Consider the following 21,185-nt stretch of genomic DNA (forward strand, 5'->3'; position numbering starts at 1 on the left):
TTCTCAATGGTGTTTCCACCCTCTGCTCGTCCCCTCGTGTTCCTAATGCAGAGTTTTCACTCTTCTGTCAACACTGAAAATCCTAGTAAATTTCTTTGCTTCCATCCTATTGCTTTTTTGGGACAGAATCTCCTATACTCACTGTGTGGCCAGGCCCCGTGTACCAGCCACATCCTCTCAGCCATATGGCTGAGTGAGGTTGCATGGTTTTGGCTTGAAACACAGTTGGCCTTTCCATTAGAAATCATCAGTCAGTGTGCTCGTATTTTGTTGCTACCATTTAAGTGTGATGTACTTTCAGTGTGTTTTCCCCAAATCTCTCTTCTGTGTGTCTCAACAAGTATGACCAAGATGACCTACATTTCTGAATTTCTGTAATAATTATCCTGAAAATATGTTTTGAATAATTTTTCAGTCTTTGGAGGCTGAATGTGCTTTGTTCCTTCTTCAACCCCTTTCTCTACATGACAGCTTGGATTTTGGTTTACCAGGAGAGTAATTAGTGTAATGGTGGCAAATTTCATTTTGTGTTTGCTCTGAGAAGTAAGATGTGCAATGTCAGTGCAATTGTGAAGTATGCCTCCATTGTAGAATTGCTCCAGCAGATAAACCTCAAAATAGCCCCTACAGTCATCAGTCACGAGGAAAATCTTCAACTGCAAGTAGGGCATAAGCTCCTGTCAGATCATTTTCCTCATTCCATGTGCAGGCTGAGGTGAGCATTTTTTGTCATATGAATTTACCCACTCCTTGAAAGCACCTCTTTTGCTAATTCTGAGGCTTAAGGATGATGGTGTAATATCAGCTTCTGAAGTATTTCACTAGTGACCGTGGCAAAGCAGACATCCATCTAATGAACTTGCCCTGTGTTCCCAGGGGTCTTTGGAGCTGCTGGCAGTCCCCCTCTGGCTGCTAAAACTCCTTTCCTCTGTGCTACCAATGTGCTACCGATAAAATATCTTCTGAGCCTCTAGTAACACAGGACAAGACAGATCTCTTTTAGCTGAATATCAACACAAATGACAGGCAATCATTGTTAGATTAGATTGTTCTTTTGAATTTAGATATATGAACCTTACTTTTCTAATACCATTTGTAAACTTAATTTTAATTTAGATAATACAACTATGACATTTTCAGGCTGTCATCAATAAGACACCCACACACAGGAAATCCCAGTGGGTACCAAAATAAGAATCTTGACCGAGCCCACAGGGTTTGCCTGGGTGCCTTCTCACTCTTTCCCCTTTACTCAAGTGCTGAGAAGACGTATATGGAGGGGAAAGGGGCCTGAGGGAAAGCATAAATCCTGGCAACCTGACTGTCAGGAGGGTATCATTTTTTAATTCCTGGTTTGTGTTCCCAGTGGCAGTGAAGCTGAGATATGGAATTGTTTTGTTCTACCTCCGCTTTGTTTGTAGGTGCTGGAGCAGTGGCAGCCACAGCCCCTCTGGCTCAGAGGTAAGGGACCACGCAGCAGCAAGCTCGCCTGGAGGTTTTGTTCTCATTTGATAGGTCGCCCTGGCACTCATTGCAGGAGCAGCTGGGAAGGCATAATTAGCATAACAAAGAGCTGTATTATAGTATTGCATTGTGCATTTCGAGCCTTCAGATACCTTGACACATTCAGTTGCGTGTTGCTTACATCTGATTTCCAGATACAACCAGACAAACACTAAATGAAAAAAATAGACCCTTCACAGCTTTAAAGTGCAAAGAATATGAATAATTCCAAATGTCTCAATGTTTGGGTGCAGCCATGCTTCAGGTATGTTCCTCTGGACTGGGTCACTGCGTGATGGCAAGGGAAGTGCAGTTCTCCCTGGGCAATGGGACAGCCCTGAGGAATGCAGGGCCAAGTCTTCCTGATGTGCTTGTGGGCATGTTGGTGACTTGTCCCGCTTTAATGGTGTGAGGTGTTGTTACAAGCCCTGCCTGGATGCTCCTGGGCATGCAGCCCTGCTCTCCCTCCTTGCTTGTCTGCTCTGCCTGTGGCATTTGCAAAACCTGTGGGTTCATGAGCTGCTCTGTGCTGCTTGCCTGTGCCGTGCCCACCTGCGGCCCGGCTGCCCACGCACCTCTCCCTCCTCCTCCCCTTTCTGCTTGGTTTTTGGCTGATGAAAGTTACCCTCCCCAGGAGCTGGAGAAATGCAGAGAAAAAAGGAAGCGAAAATATCCCGGGGAAGGTTTTTCAAAGCTGATCCTCCCCTGGGTCAGATGTCTGTCAGATGCTCTTGCAGCATCTTGCTGTCAGAAAGAGGGATTTAAAACCTAACCTGCAAATGCAGCTCTCCTGCCTCCCTCACATCGAGAGTCCCTGGCAGGATGGGAGAGCAAATCCCAGTTCTGCCAGCCCTGCAGGCGCTCTGCACTGTGGCAGGGAGCTGTGTATGCTCTCATCCACTGTTTACTTCTGCAAAACCTGGATATGCTTCTCCTAGATGTTTGTACTCAGCACAGCCTCAGCAAGGAGAGAGCTGTAGGGAAATGAGCAAAGAGCACAGAAGATCCTGCTGCTTGGTCATGGTTGTGGATGGGCAGAAAGACTGCTGGAGGGAACGGGAGAGGGAATAGGCAGAAACAACACTGCAGAAACATTCTGTGCTTCTGAAATGGCTGTGGTAGTTTTACAGAGCTATAACCCATACTGTTATTAAAAACACAATGTTGTTTAGGTTTTATGCCTTTGATAGTAATAATAAGGTTATCAGAGAAACATTTATCAAAACTAATGAGACTCTTTACATTTAAAACCCATTGCTGTTGTGTTACACCTCCCTGCATAAGTGGTATCTAAAATAAGAGTTGCTGTTGAAGGAGGTTTTGAGAGGAAAAATGGCACAGGTCTGTTCTTTTGTTTACTTCGTGTGCCTGACAGCCCCTAACAGCCGGGTTCTGCGCGCTGCCTGTGCTGTCTGCCAGTCAGTTTCTGACATTTGTTTGAGCCTTTCGCATAGCAGCAGAGAAGGTGGAACTGTTTGTATAAGGAGAATACTGCCGTGGAAGCACAAAGGGTGCTGATGGATTTGGTGGCAGGGAGTGTTGTGGAGGTAATGCTTTACATTCATTCATTTCATTAAAAAACAAAACAAAACAAAAAAATTGATTTAAGAAGATTGTTTCTTCTTAACAGCAGAAAATGCCTCTTTGTAGCCTGACAATATAAAACACCACACAAGGGCACTGATGAAAATTTTAAAAGCAAGAGCTGCAAAAGCGAGACTCTTAGGTGAGCTCCCCACAGGTTTGGGAGTGCTGGGTTTTGTCAGCCCCCAGCACTTCAATCCTGTCCTCACAGTGCACAGCACAGGGGTTTTGAGGCAGTCTCTTTTGTCAGTAGCAAATGAAATTCACCATACACGTGAAAAATCTTTCCTAGCATCTGTAGTGGTGCTTACTGTGGGCTTTGCGAAGGCACCATCGGGTCTATTGCCAGAGCCTGTTTCAACCATGGCTTCAGGAGATGGTTTGTCCCTCTCTTTATGTACCATATAACGAATCAGCCATATGTAATGGTCAGCGTCCATCAAATTGCGCTACTTGCATGAGCAAACAGGCTCTGCTACTTCACAGAATCATAGAATGGTTGAGTTGGAAGGGATCTTAAAGCACATGGAGCCCCAGCCACAGGCAGGGCTGCTTCCCCCAAGTCAGGCTGCCCAGGGCCCTGTCATAGAATCATAGAATCACCAAGGTTGGAAAAGACCTAAAAGATCATCCAGTCCAACCGTTCACCTATTCCTAATAGTTCCCACTAAACCATGTCCCTCAACACAACATCCAGTCTTTCCTTGAACACCCCCGGGGTCGGTGACTCCACCACCTCCCTTGGCAGTCCATTCCAGTGCCTGACCACCCTTTCTGAAAAGTAATACTTCCTGATGTCCAGCCTGAATCTCCCCTGCCGGAGCTTGAAGCCATTCCCCCTGGTCCTATCACTAATGACACGAGAGAAGAGGCCGACCCCCAGCTCACTACAACCTCCCTTCAGGAAGTTATAGAGAGCAATGAGGTCTCCCCTGAGCCTTCTCTTCTCCATGCTGAGAACCTAGCCTTGAACACCTGCAGGGATGAGGTACCACAGCTTCTCTGGGTAGCTGTGCCAAGGCCTCACTATCCTCTGAGTAAAGAATTTCTTCCAAACATCTAACCTAAATTTTCCCTTCTTTTAGTTTAAAACCATTCCTTCCTGTCCGATCATTCTCAGGCCTTGTAAAAATTCGGTCTCCCCCTGCTTATAAGTTCTCCTCAAGTAACTGGGAAGCCATAAGCCTGCAGCCTTCTTTTCTCCAAGCTAAACAAGCTCAGTTGCCTCAATTTTTATTCACAGGAGAGGCGTTTCAGCTCTCTGACCATCTTTGTGGCCCTCCTCTGGACTCACCCCATCATTCTCATTTCACTCTTGCATAGGAAGTGCCTTGGAACATGGGAAACTGGAGGTGGAATGGTAGTGACTGAGTTACAGCCTCAACTAGTAATCTCAATTTTGCATCAACATTGCTTTGACTTGTATCTTTCAAATTACGCATCAGTGGGCAAGAGCTGCTGCCAGACCTGCTTTGAAGCAGAAGAGAAACTCCTCCAAAATTTCCCTAGCCAATACCAGAGTATAGTAGAGGTCTGCCACGGTGCATGGCCTGATCCTGCTTTGGGGAATCACTTAGAGCCGCTTCTGTTTTCACAGAGCTCATTTACCTCTCCCTAACTGCTGTAATTTCTTAAGAGTGCTATTCAAGATGTTAATACGAGTACCTTCAAAAATGATTTCCATATGCAGATTCCCAGTCTGAACTTTGCTAAAGCTACGTGTGTTGCTGGAATACATTTTTCTGCAACCACAATTGTCTTCTTTTCATCCTCTGTGCATCATCCCCTCTGCTACCTGCTCCGATCTGCTTTTCACAAGTTGTGAGTGTGAGTCTAATTTCACTCTTCAGTAAGCAGGGAATTTAGAAAATTCAAAAGTGCTGTGATCAACGCCAGGCACTCGCATTTGTGATAGCTCTCAGAGTGCAAACTGTGTGTGCAGCCGCATCGCTGCTATGCCACTGTTTTCTCTGAGTGGGAATCTGAACTGCCTCAGAAGGCAGCTGCCTGTGGGTGTGCAGGCTGTGCCTGGTGTGCTGAGAGGCTGAGTGGGCTCGTTGGAGGACATGCACATGTGCATGCATTTGTTGGGTTGCTTCCTGGAGTCCTGGCTGTGTTCTGTCTTGTCTCTGGGCTCTCTAAAGCAAGGGTCATTAGGGCTGCTCGCTTTGGCATGAGTTCATTCCGCATCCTTCAGTGTATTAGACAATGTCTACCTTACAATGTCTGATCCTGGTCCAGCATAAAATATTCCATTAACGTGACTTGAAAAAAGAAACTTATTTTTCCTGGCCTCAGCCTGTGGATTTGGTTGCAGCGTGCTGTTCTGTGCAATATGGTTGGATCAGGCAGCCTCTTACCGGCACTGGGGAAGCGCATGATGCCAAAAACCATGCTGCAGTTCTGTTAAGAGGAAGAAAACCTACGGACCCAGCTCAGAGCAGGAGCTGACCTGGAGCCATCCTGGGGCCTTGTGTCAACTGTGCATCTATCTCCCGTCATGCTAAGCTGTCACAGACAATTACCTCTAGCAAACCTTTCTTGAGTCTTTACATCTCATTAATTGACGGGTCCTGCTCTCTGTCACTCTGATGCCTCATAGAGAGCCAAAAGGGGGAGCAGGAGATGACATGGCATGTCAAAGCAACAACTGTCAATGTTGCATGTCCAGAGAAAGGCTTGGCTGGTTTTGTGGAGGTTGGAAAGGGTATGGCATACATGGGAAATGTGCTATTTATTCTCTGCTGATCTTGCTTGCAGGAAATGAAAGAAAACAGAAAAATAGATGTGAGCAACATGAAGACAGCCGTGGGGATAAAAAGGGCTATTTAAGATGACTCTTGGCTATAGAGTGGAGCCAGATGAAATTAAATATCAAGTAAATATCAGCAAGATCTGCTTAAGTGTGGAACAGCCTCCAGGAAGAAGCTGGGAGAGCCTTTGCTTGAGCCACTTCCAACTAGCCTGGACAAGGTGCAGGGAGAAACACTGTGGAGAACAATCCTGCAGCTGCCACTGGGCTGCAATGATCTCATAGCTCTTTTCCACTTTTAATCTTTATGATCCTGCAGTTAATCATCACATATTCATTGTGAAATCCTGGTTCAAACCATTTGTTAAGTCTCTAACTAGTGGATTTTTTTATTTAGAAAAGGACAAGTCTAGGAGTTTTAATCCAAAGTTAAGCCAGCAGTAGGCTTGGAGCCATGATTTTGCAGGCAGAGGTTTGAATCCAGGTCCAACTTTTGTATCTCTCCAGTGGGCAGGCTGAAAGACAGCTCATTTGTTTCTGACTTGTGCTGCTGTAGAAGCTTCTGCCAAGAGATAGAGATAGTGCATCAGAGCTTTTTTGTTTTGCTTTTTCTGTAGGGCAGTGATCAACGATTAGAAATAGCATTGGGTATCTTGAATGGGAGAGTATGAATGGGGGCTATTTTTCCCTATGCTGTTTCTCTTCAGACATCCTCCCCTATCATCCCTGTTTTCTATGCAAGCACCAAGGATGGGATTCAGGTGTGATGGGGACGGAGGTGGCCAGAAGGGAGCCCAAACTGTCTGCGTGATACAGCCACCTTCTTGGAGCTTCAGAAGTGCTTCCTCCAGTTTGTCAGCTGCAAAGCATTGAGGTAGCACAGGCAGCTGTGATCCAGAAATTTGCTTCTGACACTGTAAAGGATGATTACAGCAGGTCTGTTAGCAACCCTCCGGCACTATTGTAGACTTGCACAGCAATTACTTCTGCAGTTACTTCTACATCACCCTGCTGGTTGTAAACTTGAAGAATAGTCGCAGAATAACATCAAGATTTGGGGCTGATGGGCTCCCAACTGATGAACTGTGGCCTGTTGATTTTCTTCACTTGTGGAGCAGGTGCAAGGTTGAGCAAATAGCACAGGTGCTTTCTCCCTCATCAAGAGCTCGTTGCTGGATGTTGTATGCAAACCGGAGAATGTGGTGACAGCAGGAGGGGGAAAAAATGTACTGTAACTGGAACACAAATTAACATTTCCATGAAATTTGCTGCCTTTCTCTCCTCTGACTCCATCTATGGACAGGTAGTTTCTCAGATTTTTCCATTTCTATCCTTCATTTCACCTCCAATTTCACATCATGCTTCCTTTGGTTCCCCTTAAGCCAACCTTCTCCCCAGTGGTGCTTTTCCATACCTACGAATCAGTCCTTGTTTCACAGAAGCAGAGTCCTTACTTCAAGCACATCTTTCTGAACATCTTTATTAACAGTTCCCTTTTTCTTGCTTCATGAGCCAGATGGTCCTGATGAATTGGGTGACTGACTTCCCTTGCAGACTTATTATTCCATACTCCCTACATGCATGGATAAAATAAGTCAAGTTTTTGCATCAAACTTGATTCTTTTTTCCTATGCTTTCTACAATGAATACGACAGGATACAGATTCAGGAATGCTCGAAGGTTTTGATGGCTTTTTCGTCCAGATTATGCACATTAGTAACAAAAGCAGTTCCTGAGTATGAATAGATGAGCTTCTTATGGGATTTTTTGCTGCGTCAACCATGGGAAGCAGGTGAAGCTGGAGAAACTGGAAGGAAGCAGTTTTGTCTACAAAGACCATCATTCTGAGCCTGCTTTTTTTTTCCACCCAGAAACTTCACGATTGAGTTTGGCAAGCGAATTTTGTGTACAAGTTCATTTTCCCACCCAGTGTTGCTTTTGGGATACCAAGGAGAGGCTGGGGCAATGCTGGTGATACTGTCTGCCTTCTGCAGCCCCTCGCTTGTTGTGGGTAGCTCTGGGAGAAAGAAGAAGCCATTGGTTGTTTGGGGACTGCTTCAGGAAAGGATCTGTACATCTATCTGCAGCTGCTGCAGATCAGCTAATAAAAGGCGAGAGAAAAAGCTCTGCATAAAGGAGAAAACAGTTTAAGAGCTTTGTCTTACCCAGCATTAACGGTGGCCCAGAACACCTACTGGGAGGCCAGGTGACCCATAAAGAAAAACAAAACACACTTCAGTTATGCCTGGAAATAGAGTAAACTGAGATCAGCAAGAAAGCAGCTTTTGTACAAGTTGGGAGGATGCTGTAACATGCCAGGGTGTTTTGCTAGCAGTGCCTTTCACGGCTATGTTATGGCAAGTTACGTTTTGTCTGGGCTATGTCCAGAGATGATCTCTTTTTTGCATTTCTTCTTTTTGCAGTAATAAATTTTCTGCTGGGTTCAGGTGTTGAAGCGGGGGCTGGTTATGTGCTTGCCTGGCACTCTTGGGCAGTGTAATGGGAAGTCAGGGTAAGGCAGCCTGCGACAGAAAGGGCAGCGTGTCAGCATGGTAGTGCTGCATCTGCCAACACCGTGTGCACTGGTTAGCTAAGGATGTGAGCTAAAACCCACGCCAGCATTTTGTACTAGTATTCCTAGCAACCCTGAAGAGGGGCTTTTCGTAGTCTTTCAGTTAAGCTGCTAATTTCTGATCTGTGCCTTTTCTCATTTCTTTCATGCAGGATCCCTCCTTTCAGTGAACTTTCCCTGGACTGCTACAGAAAAGATTCTGTCCTACTTAAGAACACTATCTCTGGGCAGTAGGCACGGGTAGCCTTGTCCTTGCAAATAACTTTCCCAACCCACAAACTCAACCTCATGATGTACTTGTGTTGAAATGGGGCTCTGTGTACAGAGCAATCCTCAGATAATGGCTCAGTTCATAAGGGAAGCATCATGAGCTCCAGGCTTGGACCGCAGTGCCAGGATAACTCTCTTTTTGCCCCCTGTCTTTTCTATGGCTGCTCCAGCATGTGACTATGGTGAGCTCAGCTGGCTGCCAGGTGCCCACCCAGACTCAGAGAGAAACATAAGATGCAAAAAAGCTTGTGTGTCAAGATAAAGAGAGGGAGATTGCTTGCCAGTTACTGGCACTGGCAAATCTATCTTGACTTGAGGAAAATTAATTTAATGTATTGCCTATCAAAATATATTTGGATAGTGAAAAAAGAGAACAATTAAAACAGCAGGTTTCCTTCCTTTCTCTTCAGCTCAGCTCTTAGGCTCAACTTCATTCCCACCTCTCTCACTGTCCCCTCCCTGAGCAGCTCTAGGAGGGTGGCAATAGGGGGTTGTGATCAATCCATAGCAATTTGTCCCTGCCACTCCTTCTTCCTCCCACTGTTACCCTGCAGGGGTCTTTTGCATGGGCTGCAATCTGTCATGAACTGCTCTGGAATGGTCCTCTCCATAGGCTGCAGGGGAATGCCTCTTCTAGTACCTGGACCATCTCCTCCTATCACTCTTTCCTGACTGTGAGGTCTGCAGGGCTGGTCCTCACACTTTTCTTCTCTGCCTCTATAGAGCTTTACCATTTATTGAATACTTATTCCCCAAGGTGCTGCTATCTTGACATTGTGCCCTCTGGTGGGGCCATTGGAGGTGGCTGTGCCTGGCATGGAGCTCCTCTGGCCTCTCCTTAGGGGTCACTGCAGCCAGCCTCACTGCTACCACCTCACCACAGACACTGTGCAGTGAATTCCAGCCAGAAGGCCCTTTCGGAGGGGCTGAGCCAGAAAGAAGGACCGAGTTGTAGATCCTAGCTGTCTGCCTAAGGCAATATGTGAAAACAGGCAGAGGTGCTGCTTCTTTTTATGTGGAGTCCAGAATTACCTGGATTTTCTTTCTCTGGAAATTCTCTTTGCTGGATGGTGAACAATCACTCAGTTACAGAGGGGAGTCCTCTGTGTAAGGGCAGGTCTGTGGTGGGGAGCCTGTCCCACAGTGGCTTCCTTTAGAAGACACTGCCCACCACCCATAGCCCCCAGTGGTCCCTGCGGCCAAGGGTTGTCCACACAGTGGTGGCCCATGAAAGGGTGGTGCTGAAAGGGTGTTTCTCAGGAGTGAAGCACTCGAACAAGAGGAATATTTCAAGGGAAAGGAGGGGAGGAGGCATGTGCGGCTGAGGCTTTTTGGATTTCCTGAAGCTGTGGGATGTGGGAAGCACAGAGGGTGACAGACTTGGACAGGGGTGAGGAAATGGCCTGGCGAGCATGGCAGGCATGGGTCCAGGGGAGTGTCTGTCCTCCTCTGCACTGGGCGGTGGTGATGGATGTGGTGTGCTTCAGCCACTGACGACAGTCGCAGTCATGTTTAGCTCTGCTGCTGTGCAGGGCTGGGTCCTGTGATGCTCATGCAACTTGGGTTGAAGTTTTAGGTTTGCAGACAGCTGAAGTTTTGTTAGTGGTTACCAGCATGAACCAAACTCCTAGATCTCCGTACCTCCCAACATTTAGATCTCAATCTACTGTGCTCAGAGCACTTCCACTTAATTATTAGTGAACCAGAATATTAAATGATATGAAACATGGCCATAAGCTAGAGATTTTGTTGGTGTGCTCTAACATTTGCGACTCAGAGCCAAAGCTTTGTATGCAGGAGAAATTCTAGGGTGAATGTAAATAACACACACACATCTGGAGGATTAGCTGTCTCTTGTCCAGATATGCCACACCTTGTAATTAAAGAAGAGGCTCTTAGTATGCGACATAGGAATGCAGAGGGTGTGGAACATCTCAGATTTACAGGCTATCAAGTTTATGAAAGAGACTAAATGCTGTTTAGTGTTACAAAGGTGGTGAGACCTTTGTTCAGCGTTGCCCCAAAAATCTGGCACACCTCCGATGGGAAAACATATTGCAAGTAAGATCTTGCTAGAAGAATAATCTGTAAGAAAAATTCAGTAGGGAAACTCCAATAGCTTTTGGAATGATTGCTTTTCTTTATGTACTGCAACAGGAGAATGGTGTGTAGACTGAACACAAATATACATGTGCAAGTCACCTACTGTGAACAGGAACGTCTGACTATTTTAACTTTACAAGTATTCACTAAAATAAAAGTGCCGAAGTGAACTCTAGTGCCAAAAAAGTGCAACAAGCACATTTCAGTATGTGAAAGATCTTATCTGTAATTAAGATCCAAACATCTGTAAGCACGGGGCTGAGGAAATAATTTCAGTTGTGTCCTTTCCAGTAAGTTGCTATACCTCAGGATATTTATAGCTCAGCAGAATAATGAATATTAACACTTGTCATCTCACATCCAAAGTGTCATGTTAAAAAGAGGGATTTGAACTCTAGAGATTAATGCAGTGAAAATTATGACAACACTAGGCTCAATGAAAGAAAAGCTTTGAGTTAAGCATAAAAGGCTCAAAATGGGTTCAAACTCAAGGAAAGCATCTTTCTTTTTTCAGCCAGACCACTGCAGTCATTCTGTGCTGAAAGCCTTTGTGTCCACATCTCAGAATTGGATGAGGCTCCCTCCAGGATTCCTCTGCAGGTCAGTGATAACACTAATCACTAACTCTGAGTCTTGCAGTGCTTTTGGTGCTTGTGACTGGACTAGAGAATTGAATTCGATGCTTTAATAGGGTACAAGAAAATAATTAGAGACCTACTCTTGCACGGTCATGCTCACTAAAAGTTTGCACCAGGTCCCCTGCAACGAAGGCAAAGCAACAAAGACTGATTGCCTGACTCTTCTTCCTGATTAATATGCTATCATCTTCATTCTTTTTCATGGGCAAAAGTTTTGCTTTTCTGAAAGAATTGCCTTCTTTCAAGGCAATTGGACTTTTAGTGGGATAAAGGAACATTAGCTACAGTGCTCTGAGTGGAGGGGGAAGCAGCTGATTCAGATATCTGGAGTCTGGAGGGACACGATTATAATTCAAAACTTGACCTCCGGTTGGATGGTGCTTCTCTTCCATGCTAGGACTGGATTTGGTTGTGTTGTTACAGGCACACCATTGTGAAGGCAGATTGTGCCCAGCTGCTGCATGGGTACACAAAGAGCTGAGAAAGCTGCAGGGAGCCTCTTCGTTGTGTGTTCCTGGACAGCAGCCAACCTCCCATCAAAGGTTGCCCATTTCTTGAGAAAGCACAGAGCTTGTTCCATCCCCCAGCAATGCCTCAAGCCAAAGGTGTCCAAATGGAGACGAACAGGGTATTTCCAGTTTCCCAGTTTGTGGGACAGAGTGTGCAAGGTGGGGAGGCACTGATAGAGAAGATAAGAACTGTCTGAATGGGAGAGTACCGCAAACCTTCTCAGGGACAAGATGTAAGGCATGATGGCTTTTAATGAGTCAGCTGTCATCAAATTTCTAGTAATCCTTAGCAGTGTGTTTCACTATAATTGATTTTTACGTGCATTTTCAAAAACTTCTGAAACTCATCTATAAGCTGGCTTGCCTCTGACCAGCACGGTTCTTTGTGTGTATTAGTTTGCATCAAATACAGCCTAATTCTTATGTAAAAATTCCATGGGAAAATCCAGGAATGACTGCATAACTGATTTGGTATGGCACTGGGCTATAATTCTTTTCAGATTTCAGTTTTCAAGGCCAAGAAACCAAAACCCTAAGTAATGTTTCATTTCTATCCCTTTGCAAACTGGGTCTCTGTGGAATGCACAACTGTAGCACTCTGTGCTGTATATAGAAAAGCACTTTCAATGTCCTGCAGATGTCTGCTCAGTAGCTTCCATATGGCAGATTACTTGTTGTTGGACCAGACTCCGCTCACGCTTGTGCAATTCTGTTGCAGTTGGCGAGGAGGTAAGGCAATCACAGCTCAATCTGGCCCATTGGGTCAAATAAACTCTGCACACTCGAGTAGGGGTTTCAAGCTGAATAATGTTGCTGGAACAATTTCCTCTCTGATATTGGTGCAGCCCCGCCTTTCAGAGAAATTGAAAAGCTTAGGGGTTTGGTAGTAGGTTGAGAGTGCTCTGGCACCTGAGTGCTGGGCTAAGATGGAATCTCTTGAACATTATTGGCACCTAAGAAGCCTTTGTTGGTCCAATGCAATAAACTGGTGATCTTAGTGAGGCAAAGAATCAGATAATTATAGAAGCAGAATCTTCCTCCAGAAATTGTTCTCCCTGTTGAAGCTGAAACATTTTGGCAGGGGCAGTTTCCTCAGTCTCTCTTGAGCTCTGTATTTTTTGTGGCTTAACAAAACTACATTCATTTGGGGTTTTGATCCACCAAATTTTATTCTGTTTTCTATTTATAATATTTTCTATGTTGTTTTTGTGAGACTTCCGTGTGTAAGTCTGAGACAAAGAGCAAATTTTGAATTTAGACACTATTTCAGTCTTGCCAGTGCTGGTGTCTGCAAACCCTGGCTGGATGCCCACTTGGTTTCGTGCTGGTGGCACTGCAGCATGAGCAGGATATGTTTTGTGATGGCGTGAGTGGTGGCTGGAAATTTTCTTACATTAAAAACCGTATTTTGAGACACCTTTGATGGAACTTGCTGGCTTCAGGTGAGTTGCACCTGCCTAGCTTAGATTGGGCTCAACCTGCATTGCTGTAAACTCTGAGAAGCCACCTGAGGATGCCCTAAGATTTAAAGATCCCTATTCTTACTGAATCAAAATCTTTGAAGTAAATAGATTCATTTTTTCTTCCAATTAGAAAAGCTGAATTTGACCTAAAGGTTTTGAATCAGTATTCTGGTTAGAGAAGAGGTTGACCTCTTCTGTGATAGGGTACTAAGAAGATAAGGTGGAAATCTAATTTCTCCTAATTTCTCTGCCTTTCCAGCATAGACACAGGGGAGACATAAATAAGACGATTCATTCTTTTGGCTACCTTGCTTCAGTGTGCAATTGCAAATCATATTTGTAGCTCAGCTAATTTGGAAATGGCAGGGAACACCATTCTAGTGACAAAGAGACACTCACCATCTGCAGTCTAGCAGTACTTGCCAACTATATGTTTGGGACACAGCAGTCTAGGCAAAAGTGCTATCATCTGACCCTAATATATCTATTTCTCAGTTTATAGTGTTGTAAGCATGTCAACAGAGCAGCTCTCAAACATGGCACATTTTGAAGCAAGTAAATTATAGCACTAATCTAATGGCTGGTTTTGTTTTTCTGACCTACTTAATTAAAAAAAGTGTCTAAAAATGGAAATGCTGTTTCGCTTAACGCGAAGACAGAGCTGGCTTTTTTCCCCCAACATCTGTGTCCAGAAAGGAAGAAAAATCCTGTTTTGACTGGCCTTCCTCCACCAGTCTTTTTTTTTTTTATTTCTTGTCTAAAGCAAAGTAAGTTACATAAACATTCCACCTCTTTCCATAAATTGGCTGCAGTTTCTGAACAATAGCGTTACTGTGAAGAGAAGAAAACCACAGACACACCCCACAACTGTTGGTCACACAGCCAAAGAGAACTAAAGACGCATTCTTTGAAAGTACCAAAAAGGAAATCCATGGTCTTAAGGCAAGACCTTTTATGTTATGTTTGGAAATGTTTCTCATTTCTCTCTTTCTTCCCCCACCCCCGCTTCTTCTTTAGCTCTCTTAGCTCAACATTTTTGAGGGAGCAAAATGTCTCCAGACAGAACTTTATTCTTTGTGGAGATGTGTTGATAGTATTTGTCAGTACTCACTAACCTGGGACTGGAGAGTGAAAGAACATTGAAAAGTGGGATTTCAGAAAGAGGAAAGAAAACATGTTACTCATAATGCCTTTGAGGCGTATTTCCTCAGTATAAAAACAACAACAGCAAAAAAAAAAAAAACTTCAGAGGAAAAAAAAAGAGAGAGGCTAAGACAGAAAACTGTTTCAAGCAGATTGCTCTCAGTTGTAAAAGCAATAATTCTCTTCAGAGAACAATAACTCTGCAGAAACAATTGTTCTCCTCTCTGAAGCATCTCAGCGCGCTTTCCAGACGGGAATTCACGCCCCTTGCAGCCTGTGTTCCCAGCTGGGCAAGCTGATGCACCAAGAGGTTAGGCACTCCTGCCAGCACCGCACTGCAGCAGCAAATACACCCTGAATTACTCCCGGCTGCTGCCTGCACAGCCTTCTAAACACAGAATACCAAGTGGTTTGGCAGTGTCTGTCGATATTCCCTCTTGGAGGCTCTGGGATTACTATCTCAATGAAGGCGAAGTTGCCACTGATCTTACTGGGAGCTAAGCATGTGTAAAGTCAGCAGGATCCTGCAGGCAGCAGGAATGCACAACAAAGCGCTGCCTATAAATCAGTGAGTAGGTGTCTGCTGGCCTCCTGCCCACCGCTGTGTGCCGGGGCCACAACAGCAGCCCTGTGCGCAGCTGGAAAGCCCAGCTGCTGCCTTGCCAGCGGGAGGGCACGGCAAGAGCTCATGCTGGGGCAGCTGCCTGGGCTCCTGCTGCTCGCTGACCTGCCCTTGCAGTCCTCCGTGGTAGCCCCCACATGGGGATGCTTCCCCTGAGCCCGCATCTCATGCTCTGGAGGCAGCCAGAAGCAGTGCTCTGTGTGTTATTGAACATATGTTGGCTGGGAAAGGTGCAGCAGTAAGCAAACACTATACTGTGTAGGGGGAAAAAAACCAGCATCACGTCAACTGAAATAGCTGTTCTACTGTCAAGGTACCAGCCAAAAGAATGTTTGCTTTTATTCTAAAACATGAAACGTTTAGAATAAACTTCAAATGCACAGAAAGAAGAAAAGAAAAAAAAAAAAAAGTGAATTTTAAAAAAACATATATGGATGATTCCCTAAGATTTTATTTGGTAGTTATAACTATCAGTTATTTGCTATGGCAGTACTTTAAAATGGGATCAAGCCCCTCTAAAATACACATTCTACAAAAGCTGCTTCCGGGCCTCTAGCGTAAGGCAGAGCATAAACGAAGGAGGAGCAAAACAAGGTATCATAACCACTTGCATACCACTAAGCCAGAACATATGGGGACTAATCTGCTTTTAGACCCTGCTGTGGCTGGTAGGTGCAGTACACAGCAAGTGGACTGAAAAAGGTTAACTTTTTCCTTTTGCCTGCCAAATTGTTTCTCTACTCCACCCTTGGTGTCCAACTTTCCAATCCCTGAGTCAGTGTCTGAAGTCAAAACAACCAGCTGGGCCCCACTGAACCTTTCACTGTGGGAAAGCTCAGCTCAAAATGGCTGCATTGTTTCTCTGTAATCTTATCCTCAGCATATAATATCCTTAGCAATTCGCAGAATTTTCAGGATTATGTTTTGGCCCTATGGGAAATGCTGATGTGAATGGTGTGAAGTTTTTGCTCTTACGTTGTAAAAGAAAATATTGTGGAATAAGTTAGCTATCCATTCACTGTCTGTGTTGGTATGTTTCACCACCACTTGGAGTGGAAAACTGCAGGATTGAGCCAAATGAACTTTTTTTTTCAGATTAATTACTTAAAACAGAATTGGTTAACCTGCTAAAATGAAAGACATTACTCTGAAAATGTATCTGTCATAGAGAGTGTCACTGTAGCATCTACTAACATAAAGAAATTTGCCTAAGATTTTCAAATTGAGAAGAAAGAGAAGTGATAAGAAATAAGATGTGTTAAGAAATGTGGTGCTTTAGTATCAGCAGTGTGTTATGTTTTGGAGACTGGGGGAGCGTTCTGTACTTGCTGTGTAGCAGGTTTACAAGTGGCTTCACAGTGAACAGCCAGTTTCAGTGGTGCTCGCTAGTCTCATGGGTACACTTGTTGGAGTGGGTATTGATACGGGTCTTGCAGGTTGGCAAGGAAAACTCGAAGAGAATCCCACTAGTGCAGCCTTATTCTCAGATATAAGCTGGAGGTAGAAATCCTACTTTTGGTGGCAAGGTTTTGGTGTCAGGTATACACTGTGAACAAAGTCTTCAAAGTCAGTTGATAGATGAGAATGTGCTTGTGTATCTGTTGTACAAACTACTCACATGGACCTCAAATGGCAGTTAAATGGAAATTAAAGAATTTGTGTGACCAAAGGGTTGGGATTGAGCAAAACCCCAAGAGTCTGTTTGGCTTAAACAGACTCCCTCATTAAGAACCTGATGTCCAGGATGACCAGATTAAGAACGCAGTGTCCATGATGACCAGATTCTGACCATGATGTAGGAAAATCCTCTACTGAAGAGACTCTGTGAATCTTCGTGGTTCTCACAGATGCATAAATGCAACTGGAAGCTCAGTCTTAAGTTGACAGCTGCATCCTTCTGCTGCTGGATCTTGATCCTTCCTGCACTTGTTTCTATCCCTTTTCATAGCCTTACTCCTATATATGGTCTTGTTTTTGTGGTAAGTATGTTTTGTTTGTGGAGCATGTAAATATCTTAGAGGTGTAACTTTCCAATCGAATCTTGGGAGTAGGGGCTAGGTTGCATGTACTTGTGTATGTAGATTAGCTTCCTGCAGTTAATGCATGAGTTTGAAAGATTTGGTCTCCCTGTTTAGGCTTTTTTTCCTCCTTTAGAAGGAAGGAATTTATTTTAGAAACCGTAGGTATCAGACGTCTGCTTCCAGTTTTCCTTATTACTTAGTTTGCTAGAAAAATCACCAATTTATTCCTCTATGAGTCAGTGTTTGCACAGTTCCCTTTGTTTTGCTTATGCAGGGATCCCTCCTCACCAATCTGTAATTCAAGAGATCAGCTGTGTTACAATTGCTAAAAAAAGTATATCACGACTGTGGCCACAGCAAATTTTAATGAAAGGCATGTTGCTGATCTATACAAAGAATGTCAGACTATTTGCTTTGGTGTTGCCTGTTGTACTCTCCTTGGGCAGTGTGTGAAGAACATGCAGGCGCCATACGGGCGATACTGGGGCTCTTGGCTTTCTTGGGAGCAGTCTGTCAGATCACTGGGATTGTGCAACCGAGAGTTCAAATTGATCTGGCATGTGTTTTTAAGTGAAACTGGAATTGAGAAGATCAGTGAAGACAGATGAGACATTATGTATAAAAATCTACAGCTTGGTTAAACTGAGTTTCACAAGACAATAGGTCTCAGAATGACCCTAAAAGAGGTGAACTTTCCCCTCTACTGATTTTTCCTGCATCTCCTGTTCTTTGCACTGCAATAGTCCTGAGCCTTCTTATTGTCCAAATCCAAGCAGGTTTCATAGCAAGGCATCATATTTCATAGCATGCATCATAAGATAATAGAATCCTTAAATCTAAGTAGCTCACCATAAACATCACAGCAACAAGTAAACCCTACAAACTCATCTGGTGGCGCAGTTGACACAAGGTCATGGCTGAAAGGCATGGCCAATCTGGGAGTACGCGTTAACTGGACGTGTTGCAGGAACTAAGAAGGCATTGTGTGATCACCTTTGAGCCATCATGTTATTGGAAGAAATATCTGAGGTTATTGCTTAACAGTCAAAGCAGGCTGTTGTTTGTAGTGCTCTACAGCTTCTCAGTTTTAAAAACATCTTTCCTAGTGCAGAGTGGCAGCTTGCTCATCAGACATTCATCCAGTCACAGGCAAACACTCCAACCTTTTCAAAAATTGCTGTCTGTGTGATAGGCAGTGGGCCTGCCTTGTTTAGCTAGCTGAAATCCTAATGAATTGTTTTATCCAAATTACATAAAAATACTGTTTTGTATCTCATAATTCTATTAAATCTTCATTCCATTTCCTTGTCTGTTGAGCCAAGTGAGTTTAGATTGCCCTCAGCTGTATTGAGATTTTCTTGTATTCCTTGCTGTGTTAATTTTTCTCCCAGCTATGTTATTTCCATTAGAGTTTTTACTTTTGCTTGTTCAGCTTTAGCCAGAAACTTTTACTCTTCCTATTTGAAGTCTCCAGTCATGCACTTCTATGTTTTTTCCCCAGACCAAAACATAATCTTTGTAAACCTTACTACCTTCTACAGTAACAAAAACACGTTGTATTTTCCAGCAAAATGTCTCAGGTGCCAAGCACAGCCAAAAGGCGGTCTGAAGAAACTGTCTCCCCAAAAGGTTGGTGAATATGTGCAAACATGAGCTGTTTTTCTAAAGGCAGTTGCCAGGGCCCTTCTAACACATCAAGTTTAGAAAAATACTTGGCATCAATCCCTCTTCCAGAATTTCTCCTTTTGTAGACGGTGGAAAATGCCTCCTTTTCATGTATTTAGATAATCCGTGTCAATGCATAAACAGAGCCTTCTATCTTTAGTTCAATGGCTGGCAAACACACCCGCTCTTTTAGCTCTTTTACTCACCATACCATTCTTGGTTCAGCTGGATCATTTCTTAGCTTCTCATCACTAAGGAGCGGATATTTTCTAGGGTAGGGTCCATGTGATAGTTGAAGTATTTTGACTTTTTTCTTTACTCATTGGGAGTATGGTCTTTTGCACTTCTGACTTGCTGGTCCTCCTTTGACCAGGAACTTAACAGCATTCCAAGACAGAGATCATGTAGCCACATACTGTGAACAGATTCAAAGACGTAGAATAAGGATTTCTTAAAGGCCAGTGGGCATGAAGACTCACAGAGACGAAGGAAAATATGAACTAAGTTTACTGTTTACTGCCACTAAGCAACCTGGCTGTATTCTTGGATGTCTGTGTTCCTTCCCATCCGGTTTGCAGTTCTTCCTGTAGAATTCCTATTAAATTTCATTATTTACTTATTGTTACCACTGTATCATACTGCATGGACTTTTCCCATATTATAAGTGCAAATTTATCAAGTAAGTGTGGTAGAAATTTTGAAGCAGATCATGGTATGTCCACACTGTGAAAGTCAACAGTGCAACACAAGTCTGTATGAGGACTTCTTCATTGTGCTTTTTGGGCATATCTGCCACCCAATTCTGAATTACAACAGAATATCACTAGCTTTTAAATTCCTTTGTAAAAAATGCAGTGTTGGTCTCCACTAGAGGCTGTGGACCCAGCATGTGGACTATCAAATTAGACTGAGACTAGATAATACTCAGATAATATTTGTGACTTTTTCCTGGCTTCATCTCTTACAACTCGCATTTAAGTTATGAAGAAAAACTCCACTGTTTTATTTTTGCTGAAGCCAGAGTGCAATATCAATAATCTTCTGTTTCTAAAGTCCTCATGCAAAGTAACGTCTTGTTGGTGTTTTTTGGGTTTGTTTGTTTGTTTGTTTCCTTTTTCCACTTGGTTTCCTTGTCCTGGCAGAAGCAGGTGAACAAAAAATGAAAAGAAAAAAAATCATTTGGGATTATGTTCCAAAAAGCAATTCCTGATGCTAGCCATTTATAAATCCAGCTGCTTAGTTGTTTTGTACATCCCATATGCACTGGGGACAATTTATTCTATGGCTTAAATGTCAGTTAGTTTATATTTACAGCACTTGGCCATTAACAACATCTGTGTGGTCAAGTTATCCTGCAAATATTTCACCAGCAGCCTTAATGTTGTGACGCTCCAGCTACAATATAAATAGGCCAATGGTCAAGAATGGGTTTTCTGCGTCATTAGTCAATTAACAAAACCAAGTACCTTTTTCCGTATGGAAGGGAAATCCTTATACCAGGTCTGCTAATGTATGTTGTGTTTCTTCATCAGAGTGAGTTATTACATAGGCAGGTTGTGGCATATTTGTTGCTACTAACATAGGCAAATTCATGATGCAAATTTGTCCAATGAAAACAATTTCTGAGTAACATGGAAATAATTACTCAAAGTTATTGCCATGTGCTCTTACTGGTAGAAAACATCTAGAAGGTGTTGTTTTTTTTTTTTTTTTCTTGTGACTGATAACGAAATGCAGTGTCTTCTTGAAGGATCTCTTCAGACGTATGTAGAGCCACATGACATTGCAAAATGCACTCCTTCCCTCCTAATTTACATCATTTTTGGCAGCTGTTTATCTAATTCATTCCTAAAAATCTACAAGGATGGCAATGTGCAGCCTCCCTTGGTAACCTGTGCCAGAACTAAATCAGCCCTTTAGTAATCCTGCTTCTTACTGCTGTGAGGCACATTTGGCTCTTCAGTTTGTTCGCTCCCCAAACATAGCAGGACACTGGTGACTCATTTTAAAGCATGCAGATAATACGTGCTTTTCAGGGAATAACAAATTTGGATGAACAATCTGTAAGACTGATGCTTCTTCCTTTTTCAGTTAAGCTCTTCGGCAAAAATAGATAACAACTTTGCTTTCCTGTTTTAAAAAAACTCCTCAGGAACTCTGTGGGAGCTGATCCCACCCATCTCGTGGTAACCAGCTGATTGTCCCAGACTCTTAGGTTCCCCATGGACCGCTTTGCTTTTCATGCCATTGCAAGTGCCCTCCCCTGTGCATGCGTGTGCCCTCCTGCACACAGCAGGAGTCGAGCTCTGTGTTCTGTCCCTCCTATGCATTTTGGCAGGG

The sequence above is a fragment of the Centrocercus urophasianus genome, unplaced genomic scaffold (genome assembly GCF_019232065.1).
Source record: "Centrocercus urophasianus isolate 14NV4802_14NV808 unplaced genomic scaffold, USGS_Curo_1.0 seq_10, whole genome shotgun sequence".
Classification (NCBI taxonomy): domain Eukaryota; kingdom Metazoa; phylum Chordata; class Aves; order Galliformes; family Phasianidae; genus Centrocercus; species Centrocercus urophasianus.